Source organism: Rhamphochromis longiceps, linkage group LG16 (genome assembly GCF_057381845.1).
Source record: "Rhamphochromis longiceps isolate RC_006_pf linkage group LG16, R_longiceps_female_GT1.1, whole genome shotgun sequence".
In the NCBI taxonomy this organism is placed as follows: domain Eukaryota; kingdom Metazoa; phylum Chordata; class Actinopteri; order Cichliformes; family Cichlidae; genus Rhamphochromis; species Rhamphochromis longiceps.
The window spans coordinates 15963670-15975955 of NC_140572.1; positions in this window are offsets into that span (position 1 = coordinate 15963670).

Sequence of the window (12286 nt, forward strand, 5' to 3'; positions counted from 1 at the left end):
TTGTTTATAATCTTTGTTTATTTGGGTTGCATACATTAACAAATTCCCATTTCGTACTGCTGTAATTCAAAGAGGAGGTAAAAGGTAACGGTAAGGAAAGGTTTCTCGCAAAAGAGGTGGACACAGTCTCCAAGAGCTGATGCATTGTTATTTCAGTTCTATCCATGGGAGAGTTTAAGCTCTTGCAGTAGGCTTGCTATTAGGCTAAACCAGGGTGCGCTGTGTTCTGTGTGGGTTGAAAAGACGAGTTCTGACCATTAGCGTAGCTCCCGTTCCTGGTTGCAGAGTACAAAAGCGCATAAGAGTTTTTCTTCCAATTTGTGGGTGTAATGACGACACACACAACAAATAACTCGGCGCTTAATCCAGTCTTTGTTAGTTCATTGAAATATTTTTCCCTTTGTCTGCTCTAACTAAAATATCCATCATTTGTGGCCCTTAAAACTAAACGGAGGTGTAAACATAGCGTATAGGATGCAGTAAAGTGCCTTTCCTCCTTACTTGATTCCTGCATGTGCTCATTTCCAACACTAGATGGCTGTCTGTGCTGTGTATGCCTTGTGTCAGCACCAGTGCAGCCTCTTCATGCTGCTTTTTATTGGCCTTAGAAATGCAAGGCTGAGCAAAAGATTTTTGTTAATAATGCTTTGAGACACTCGGGTTATGAAAACACAGGGCTGCACAGACACAGCACCCAACTTAATGTTTTGATGTTTGAATTTGCCAGCCCTTCGTTTTTTTTTATGATGTCACGAGCAATGGATTAAATACACTGTCATCAGAAAAGTCAGTTGCAGATTCGCACACACGGAGGTGAAAGTGCATTTGAGTGCATTTAAAAATAAACTCTATGTGATGTCAATTCTAATATATATTCCACATATTTCGATCTTTTTAATGTGGTTTAGGAAAGACTTCAACTAAGCTGACAGATTTCAAAACAAGTCAGAGGTAATGCTAATGTCAAAAAACCCACCAAACACATAATTTATCATTCCAGTTATCGTATAATTATTCTGACTGCAGTGCCATTTGTGTATGTGCTTTGTTTGCGTTGTTTAAGAGGCTATTTGTAGTTTCATTATGTGCAGTAAATGGGACCACATAGAGCACTTGCTTGTATTGACTTTGAAGATTGCATTTCTTCCTTCTTCAGAGGCTGTCCGTCTCTTTAGCCTGAAGCTCCCAAACCACACAGCCGGCCAGTTCATGGTGGCCTTTTATTATGATGTCAGCACTTCGCTTAAAGAGCATTCAATATCTCCAGGACGGCCGTTGGTGGAACATCAATAGAATAACACAGACGAGCAATAGATGGCTATTCCTCATAGCCGGTCAGTTCATTTGCTCATTGATTTATTGGTAGCTGACAGTGTAATGGAATTAAGTAGCAGTGATTATCACAAGCAAACAGGTTATTTGTTTGTTTGTTCTTCCTGCATCTGTTTGCAGAGTTTCAGCACTAGCTGTGCACAGGTGAAAGATTACACACGTGCTTACGGACACGTAAATAGATCTACGAAAACTCAAAGTCCTACTGAATTATTTGAACAAAATGAGAAAGGTCTCAAAGTGCAATGTATGTTATGTGATTTATTATTAGACAGGGTAAAAACTAGGTAATGCAAAGGAAAGAGAAATGAAAGAGCAGGAAAAACAAAAGCATCCCCGATGGAGGGGAAAGCTATTGGACACAGCCTGATTTTCAGGCCTATTAAAAGATGGTCATCTAGAAAGCAGGCGGAACCTTGTAAGACAATTGAACCAAAATCACCCACATAAATCAGAGCGTGATTACCTCAGGAGCTGGAGTTATTGGGTGTTAACGTTGCTGTGCACGCGCTTTAACTTATTAACACTCTTAATAGTGAGGAACAGATTTTAACAGAAGTCCTGCAAAACCCGAATGAGGTGGAACAACAACAGCAAACCAAAAAAGAAGTAATGCATTCAACTGGTGTTGGTCTGTTTCATCTCGACAGTGGCACCTTGATGCTGAAGTCAAAATCCTCCAAGATTTCACAAAGTTTGGCAATTCTGTGTTGAAAGGTTTCTCTGTTTTTTTTTTTTTTTGGTAAATGTGTACAATCATATCTCTCCATCTCCATCTACTACAGCATCCCTGGTTCTGTAATTCATGCAAAATGAAATGAAAACCTTCTTAGCAATATGCAGATTTCTTTATGCAAAACAGCATTACCTATGGTGCGCGGACGGCAGCTAATGCCTTTGATCAGTCTCTCTGACATTCTAACTACTGAGAAGAAAAGAACTTAAAAATTGTAAAGGCTCTTAATTGAAGTGAACATAAAAGAAGATACATGGTGTTAATTGGTATACGCTAAGAATAATCTAGACCTTGGAGACCACTGTCCCTTACCGGCCCCCCTGCCAAAGTGTCAGGATTTACATCTTTAATTCAAGATTTCCCCACATTAATTACCTCGCAGGCAGCGAAATGCGGATTACTTCATTTTAAAGTATAATAAACATCCAAATAGCCCCTCCACCCTCCTCATCCATGAATATAAATTTTGGTTAGTGTGCAAAAGCAGCACTGGGTCTCGTGTTCTTAAAGAGGTTGTGCAGCAAGCATGTGTCTCAGAAAGAATTTGAATTTAGTAAAAACATAATTGAAGTACACATTGTTGGATGAAAACCTTTAATCATAACAGTTCAGAGTTATAACAATAAAGTTAGAACGATGCATATGGAGATTTAAAGATGAAATTATACTTAGAGGTCACTGTGCAGGTGTTACACCAGATTGTTTTGGAAAATGCAGAGCATATTTGGCATGGTATCATTGGCATAACGACTAATTTGTATGTGTTTCTGTGTGTGTGTGTGTCTGTCTTTTCAGTGAGGTAAAGCAATTTGAACACTGGACTCCAATATGACCTTTGATTATGAGAGGAATAAAGCAGTGCTCATATCCCAGGCCTCTCCGTTTCCTCTCAACATGATGAATGGGACACCCTGAGCTGCAGGACAGAACAACCATTTGAGAATCCAGGGTGACACACACACACACACACACACACACACACACACACACACACACACACACGTACACACACACACACACACACACACACACACACACACACACACACACACACACACACACAGAAGTGCTGACAGACAAATGACACTCTGATGGAAAGTGAAGCACTTTTAAGCCCTTAAATGCCACCACCACCAGCAGCACACACACACACACACACACACACACACACACACACACACACACACACACACACACACACACACACACACACACACACACAGTCTGTACTATTCTAGCCGCTGCACTTATCTCCCTCCCTTTAGCACATTTAACACTATACTGCCCTTGAAAATAACCAGCTAAGTTGTGGCTTTTATCTCGTGAGCAGGTTCATGTATGGATTTATTAGTGGAAAATAGACACATCTACCATGGCTTATTGAAACAGTTTCAAACGCATCCCAATGTGGTTAATATTATGCAGTTTATTAAGCAACAATAAGCAATTTATGTAAACACAGTTCAAACGAGCGCCGCTCCTGTACACCTTAAAATCCTCCTCTTTTTTTGAAGTGGTGTTATTTTGGGGATTCATTGTAATTTATTGGCTCAAAGTGCACAATACAGTGTTAAAACTGATTTGATATGGAAACCTGCAGGGACATATTAATTAAAATAGCAATCTAATTAGCATTCCACTGTGACCTAAAAGTTGAATATTATTAGAGCTGCAACCGTCGGCTGTGATGAAAAGAGCTTACATGACAGTGAAATTGAAATTCAAAGAGCTGGAGATAATGTACACACAGATCAAAAGAACAAACGGTGGGGAGAAAAATAACACACCAAGAAGTTTTACATTTCCTCACAAGGGGGAAAACCAGTGTGTTGTGCACACTCCTGCACCCACATTCACACACATGAAAACACTGTTACACTCAGTATTAGGTAGTTGAGTATAATTTAACCTAAAAATGTAGCACGTAGAAATGTCAGCGCAGTGACAAAGAACTTACACTGGTAATGTAATAGCAGGTAAGTTCACTATTTATAAAGTTTAGGAGGAAGAGCAATTTGGGCTGACATGAATATTTTTATCTTTAGGTTATAAATTGGCTGTTGATGTTTTAATTCACATCAGTTCATATGAAGACATAATGTTAGAAAGTTGAAAAATGTATCAATAATACCAAGTAACGTTTTAGTTTTCTACTTACTCAAAGACTATTTTACAAGTTTTAAAGCCTATTTCTCTGCTGGAGCAGGGAAAAAGTACCCTAATTGCAGGACCTACATTATACTTTGTGATCCGATAATAGGAATGTGTCGATATGCTGGCTGAATATAGCAAAGAAGACAATATAACACATACTGTTATCAGTTTGTCTGTTGTGCTACATAATTAGTTGTACATTTTTAAAGATAGCGTGAGGAGCTGAAAGAGCAATGAGGATTTTTTTGTTTAGCTGGCACACACAGGGCATAACAACAAAACGTTCTTATCAGCACTCCTGACTTTCAGAATAGTTGCATAGTTTTGGAAGTATTGGAAGTATTTTAAAGTAAGTGCTTTCTATCTAACAATCACACACATTTGCACTTGAGGTTTATTTTACTCAAGCAGCCAGAGATTCAATGAGAATTAGGTAGCTGACCTGCTCTGCCTCTTGAGCCACAGCCATCTCACCAGGATATGAGTAAAAGACCAGTTATTATAATATTTCTATGAGTAAAGTTAAGAGGAGTGCATTTAAAGCACTTGAAGTAGGAGTAGGACCGCTCATGATGCAAAATGACTTTTTTGTTATGTTATGACATTTTGTACTTTTATTACACAGTAATATTGTTTCTCTTATTATAAAACAATAATGTAATATTTTTCCCCAGTGGAGTATAATGAGGCATGCAAAATACCTGAAAACTTAAGTATTCTAAATAAACATGCTTGCTTGCTTTACACCACTGCCGTTATCACACTGTCACAATAGTACGTCAGAAAAGGTAAAGAATGTACAGACAAACACTTTTCTATCCTGATCTGTTGAAGTAAATATTGTGTTTTCAAACCGAATAATAATACCAAGAGTTATTGATTATTTTGTCCACAAATGACTGTCCTTGATTACTGAAATCTTCCTGTACGCCTGTTGCGGTCTCTTTTTTCCTAATGATTTTGTGCTCTTGTTAAATAGACACTTCAGATAGGACAAAGCTGAAAAATGACACGCAGTAAGAATCGAACCTGAGGACACCCTGCCCTGAGCAGCAAACCAACTGACTATCTGGACAGCCCTGGTTTTAATATTTTATGATGATTGCTGACTTTAGGTCATAGGTTTCCAGCCTGTTTTCCCCATCTCTTGGCTCCTGTTTGAAATCCAATAAGCAGTTCTTCACAGTCATATTGAAGTATAGATTACCTACAGTACACAGCAGGAGGAAGCAAAGGAGAGGTTTACATTGCTGCGATCATTGACTCTACACTTGGTCTGACAGATTTCATCATTTTACCAAAGCGGTTAACCTGTATTAACTGCCACAGCTTTCCCCAATATACATTAAGCCTAACACAGGTCATGACAATCAAAACAGTCCTCACAGGGGTCAGTGCGCTCCACTCTACTCATTGTTACTTCGGTTTAACCTTGAGGGGTTGTATGCTTTTCCCTGCCTCCCTTTGGGGAGACTTGCATATTTCTGCATAGCCTTGTGCACCAGTTGAGGTGCCTGTTCTCTGGGTAAGGGCCTCTACGCTTCTCCTGCAGCTCTACAAGCGGGTGTGTTAACATGTGTCCCTGCAGTGGGCCGCCGCGCCAGCCAGCAAGTGATAATTATTCATTAGTATTCATTAGTGTGAGGTGCTGGCCGGTGCAGGGCTCATGTTGAATCAGTGTTCTGACGAGGCCTCGGCCCGGCGCGGGTCAGTGAGGAGCCAGTAATTAGGCCCACCAGTCAGGAGGCATTTTCCTAAGCACAACACATGAGCTTGAGAGAGACGAGATGCAACCACCAGGAGAGAGGCTGCAGGAAGAGAGAGAGTGTGCATTTTATTTTTAAAAGAAAGCCAACCTTGGCCTCCTTGCTTCCCTGCCTGGGTAGTGCCGAGTATCTTAACCTTTCTCCATCACTCACTCCATCTGCGGTAAAAATGCGAGATAACCTTGGCTGTCTGCTTTGTTTGCCTTGTGCGCTTTCTCTTTGAAGATTTTTTTTAATCCTTTTTTTTTTTTACTTCCCTCAGCTCTCCTCTCCATTTTTTAATTGAAGGATATATAGCGTATATGATTCTGTTTCCTTAAATCTAATATGTTGGTTGCATATGCTTATTTATGGATCTCTGCATGTCAAATGGTTGATAATAGCAGCAGTTATTATCACTTACAGAGATAATTGTGTAACAGTTAACATGACAGAGTGGTCGCCTCCCAGGAATGCTGTTAGTATTGTAAATGGGACCGAGGCCTAACCGAATTAATCTAATTGAAAGATAATTACACTGGCTGCAACAAAGCTGGACCAGATTCATCAAACTGCTTCCTGCCCCCGTGAGCCATTAAGAGGAAGAGATCTACAAGCAAGCACGGGAAGGTTAAAGGCATCCGGGGTGCTCAAAGCTGGCTGTGCCGAAGCTGTCAGTACATATCTGACACAGAAAAAGAGGATTTGACATTGACTGACAGCAATTGAGAAAACAGGGGGTCAAATGTTGAGCTGTTGCGAGACAGGAGAGAGGAAAGGCGCGAACCCCCCAGATCCAAGTCTCTGTGGAGGACAGCAGAAATCCAATGAGATGATAGCTTATCCTGTCAACACATAATGTCAGTTTCCCTTGAATATAAACAAAGAGCATAAGACACTGACAACCTCTCACTCTGCTTCTCTTTCTGTTTCTTTCTATGTTGTTGTTTTTTTTGCTTGTTCATTCATGTGCAAGCATGGGTACACATGGATGTGGGAAAGGGAGTGCCTCACATAACCTCGCAATATCCTGACATGATTCCAGATTAGACGAATTCCCTAAACTACAAGCGAATGGCACGACACCCTCGTCTTTCCCAACAAGCCCCCCTCCCTTTACATTTCCTCATTCCTTCCCTTGGTCTCCAGCATGCACATTTTTTCTCCTTTGGATTTATCAGATTGGCATAGGTGGGTTGACAGCTCTCAAACTGGCACTGCAGAAGGGGGAGATCCCAGAGTGTGAAGGTTAGCTGGATAAACCTATCTGGGGTCTGCCCAGGAGGAGGAGAGGAGGAGAAGGATGAAGAGGGTGTGTATGAGGGGGGAGGCCATGGGAGAGCTGGAGAAGGGGAGAGGAGAGTGAGGGAGAGAGGCTTGGTAGGGCCCCGCTGAGCACATAAGCTTCCATGCTGAGCGCAAACGTGGCTGGCTGACAGTTGTGCTCAGCCTTCACTGTAATAATGAATAAAAGGAAACTCCCTGCAGATTACACATCTTCCGTGTTTTGACATTGACCTTAATACATAATTTAACCACAAAGCCTGAACAGTGTGTAACGAGATAAGAGAGGACCAGAGGATAGAAAAAAGATGCCTGGCCTAAAACATACAGGCCAAAAAAGGCGCCTCAGCCGTAATGGCTCTAATATGAGCCAGTCTGTGAGGACCAGTATTTTTTTTCTAAACAAGATGGGAGTATTTGTGGGAGAAGACTGGAAGATTGAAGGCAGCAGGAAAATTATGGATATGTGTGCGTGTGGTGTGTGTGAAAAATACAGTGATTTTCCTGCTTATCGAATTCCCAGTGGGAGGAGAAGGTAGTGCTGCTAAACCTCAATAGAATAGTAATGTGCCAGCCCGGCTGTTGTGTGTGTTTGTGCTTCTTCCCACTGTTCATATAGTTCTGTTTAGTGTGTAACTGTAGACTGGCTGAGTGTGATATCTGAAAGAGGTATTTGTCACTCTCATTGTCACTTCTCGGTCTGTGTGTGTGTGTGTGTGTGGGGGGGCATCGTGTGTTTGTGTGTTTTCCTCGGGGCGTGTGAGCATTGTGATGTCTGAGTGACTGTTAAGCGCAGTGTTTGCTGAGCCAGCACTCTCTGCCACAGGTTATGTCACTTCAGCTGAGGTCACCATGTCACAGAGACTGTCAGGAAATGCTTTCTTTAGCCAAACTCCCTAAGGAGAAAGCTACCAGACTCTCACACACACAGCCTTTAGCTGAATGTGTCCTAAGTATTCACATCCTAGATGAGCCACCATTATGTTACCAGCAGCTCGAAAGGCTGCGACATGAAGAGGGACACAGCAGTGATCTCGATGCCATTTGTTTACTAAAACACAAACAAAGAGAATAGATTAAGCACAATTACTTAACTGCAGTTTCTGTATCTAACCATTCATGCCATCATGGATAATTTGTATCCAGTATCATTTAGTACTTAGTGTTATTCATTAGACATGGAATCCCATGTGGGATCAATGTTTTTTTACTCTTTTTCTACACTTCCAGCACATGTTCATTTGCTTAGCCCTTTAGTTGTTACTAAAAGACATGAAAACACCTTGTTTAGGGTATGAAAAGATTGTGCTTTAGCTTAAAATACAAAGAAAAACACTTATTTTAAAGCTTTGATTATTATCTTGCCTGAGTGGCACAGCTCAGTTGGCATGTGTAGTGCAAACACACACTTTGTACCTGCACAAAGTCAATTCCTGCCAATGCACACAAAAGAACAGACTGAATTTCAGGCTTTGCCATGAGACTAGGAGCCACTAATACAGACCTGGCCCACATCCTCACACGGTTTCCTTAGGGTCATAATCAGGGTCAGCACCTTGAATGTAAGGACATAGCGACTGGTCCCAATCCTGGTTTAAAAAATACACCTTTTGTTTTCTACTTGCATTTGGCGCATTCATGTGTGTTTTACTGTTAATGGTAAATGCTGCAGATTGAGAATCATTACTACCACATTAAAGCGATGATTACATCACTACTCACCTGCTAGGTGCTGTTGAATACAGATACAGGTCTTAAATAAGAATTAGGAAGGCTGTACTTGCTCCTTCCTCTCCTACCCTTTCATCCTCTTCACTGCTCTCACACCCTTTCGTCTTCGGGCTCTACATGCACAGACTGTTCTGTAATTGAAGCAGCACGTCAGAGCCGTCTTCCTGTCTGCATGTAACCCTCTGATTCACACTATTCTCATTAGTGTCATAATTACCTCGTGTTGAAAAGCAAGGGCCTGAACGAGCTCCTCAATGAGCGCTAAGGTGAGAGTGCGGGCCTGTGGCACTCTTGGTTGGGGGGGGTTAAGGCTGACCTCCAGCCCAACAGGGGGCAGTGGTGATGTACTGAACTCAGCCTGCATGATGTCCACAGCTGAGTGCATGAGGTCTTTTTAAGGGCTGCCTGCTGTTTTGCATGGTAACAAGCAGTTGTGAAGGGAAAACCGATTGGGCAATAAATGAAACAGGAAAAATTGTTCCCTGGAATAGATAAGTGCTGCTGCTTTTTCATACATTTTCTGTTTCTTCTATCAGCTATCTCTTTATAAAGCCGCCTCCTTCTCCCAGGAAAATATACACACCTGTCAGTCTGTGCCTAGTCCTTGGACTAGACCTTTGTCTCAGAGCCCTTGGAGTTCTTTAGGGGATTTGCTTGGCTGCGGCCTAACCGGCCCTGAACAGCCAATAAAGTGGTCCAGCTGGGTAGGACATCTAGTATGTGTGTTGTAAGTATGCCTGTGTGGACTTGTGCCATCATGGCTCAGTTAGCACACAGACCCACAGCTATGACTGTGGTGGCAATAGTACTTTGGTGCTTTGCCATCAGGCTTCCCTCCAAGGACTGTGTCAAGACAGTGATGATGCAGGGTGGTGCTCTACTTCTGCAGCAGTAATCTAATGAGCCTGTAAACACACTCATTTGACATCATTAATTGGAGGGAGATCAGAGATCCAAGAGGGTGTGTGTGTATAGTGTGTGTGTGTGTGTGTGTGTGTGTGTGTGTGTGTGTGTGTGTGTGTGTGGTAGCAGTTGGAGGGTTCTCCCATCAGAGAGGGTTCTCCCAGATCAAAGATTTAGAGTGTGAAATCCCTGATTATGCGACAGAGAGACACATTAGAGGCAGTTTTCTGCCAAGCTGAGAGAGCAGCAGTGTTTGGTCAGTGCCAACAGAAGGCCTTGTTTTCAGCAATAGAAAGCACTAAAGCAACACACTTGAAGCTGCCCTCTGTTTTGTCAATTATACAGTGAGTGGATAAATCAAAGTTGGAAGACATGGAGTTTATCTGCGTCCAGTTTATTGATTTTTAACTATTTCAGGAATTGTAAACGTGTGAAACTACATTTTAAACGCATGGTGACAAAGCTTCTCGCGGTGCTTTTGAAAAAAGTTTGAATCTTCTTTGTGACTGTCACAGAGTGCGATCCATTAGCTTTAATTGCGCTGCCATACTGGTTCAGTCACATTTGTCAGCTGGATCTAAGCGGGGGGGAAACAGAGGTGCAGTGCTAGAGTTGCTTGCTACTAGTAGTCCTCTGCTCTGAGAGCAACCCAGTCCAGTCGTTAATGATCTATCTGTGTACCACCCGCACAATGGCCCACACCGCTGTTCGCTTTCATTTACAGAGTGCCAGTCTCTGAACTCCCCTCATCAGCCCTTTGTTCCTGACTGTTTAATGTTTTTTGGGGAGTTGATTGGTGTAGCTTTGTATGGGATACTTTTGAGCAAGTGGCTTAGAGAGACAGCTAGAGCAGGAATTTTCTAGTTTAATACATTATGAAGATTTCACTTTCTGCCTTTGATTCTGTACTGACAGTTATCCTTCAGTCCTCCTTTAAAGTCCCACTTTCAATCCCTAATGGCTGTCATGTCGCTGCACTCTCTGGACTCTTACTCAAAGTGTCATTGGCATAATGGTCGGCAGCCGTTGGCCTCTTTTGATCATCCATGCTGTGTGCGAGAGCAACTAGAGCTGAAACAGTGAGGTGTATGAGGTGTGTGTGTGTGTGTGTGTGTGCGCGCGCACTGCTTGCGCCTCTGCTCGGCTGCCACTCCCAGGCAGAGCTCCACCACCGGAAATCTAAAATTCACTTTCAAATAGTTTTCCTCCTGTTCTTGGTGCCTAATAGCCACGCACTGCAAAGTGTGTGTGCATGTGTGTACTCATTAAAGGGATAGCACGGGTTTCTCCTGTATCAGCATCTCAAGCTCAGCCCAGTTTGGCACCCTCTCAATGGTTATGCATACTCCAACAAAGAGATGAAGGGCCGCAAGGGAGTGAGAGAGGCCAGGAGTGAGAGAAAGTGTGTGCGTCTGTGTGTGTATGACGGTGAGCTGAGGCCTTGGACGAAGCCAAGCTCAAGTTCAAACACCCCGGCCTGCGTTCGTATGTGTCATGCCAATCCAAGATAAAATCACACTCACCAGGCCAGAAAGAACACATCTAAGCAAGATGATCAGGGCCAGGAAACATCCGGAAGGGTTCTGAGGCTTTCCAGCAGAGACGTGCTTGTAATAGAAGCCAGTGTGCACTTACTGAATGACATTATGTTCAAACATCCTGGGCTGAAACCCTCTGTGCTTGGATCCAAGTAGTGCAACACTTCCAGGATCAGTATCCTCTCATTTTCTGCCTGCTTCACTTACCTGCCCCATCCAGGTGTTAGGCAGGCTCGGCCCAGAGCCCAGGGCACTATTGATGCTCAGACAGTAAGACTAGCCGCAGGGCTTCTGCACATCAGTGTATGTGGTTTCATGAAACCAGAGAACGTATTCTGCTTTGATGGACTCACTTTGAATATATTCCTTGAATTTGACAAGAGCATAATTTATTGTATAGATATTAGTGAAGTAAAATCTCTTCTAGCAATGCTATTCCTTTCTTGGATTCTCTGCTGCTGTTTGGTCCTTTGTGGCCTTTTTCCTGAATCTGCTGTTGCTTCCATTGTGTTATATTATCAAATTTTCTCCCAGTCTTCCTTCAAACCCTAAAAGGCTATTAAATTATACAAAGAAAAGTGCTTCACTGTCTGAAATTTGAACAACAGTTGTTTCTCAGGTGGTAAAGGCTGGTTGTCAACTAAACTCGGGGTTGGCAGTGCGATCCTGGCCCCTCTCATTACAAAGCACCCTTGGGCAGGAGAAAACTCAACCTCAAGTTGTTCCCTATAGTAGGCCAGGATACACACTCATACTCGCAGTCACTCTGGTGTGTGAGTGTGTGTGACTGGGTAATGAGAAACACATTTTGACGCACTTTGTGAACCTAGTTAAAGGTGGTATATAACTCGGTGCACAGAGCG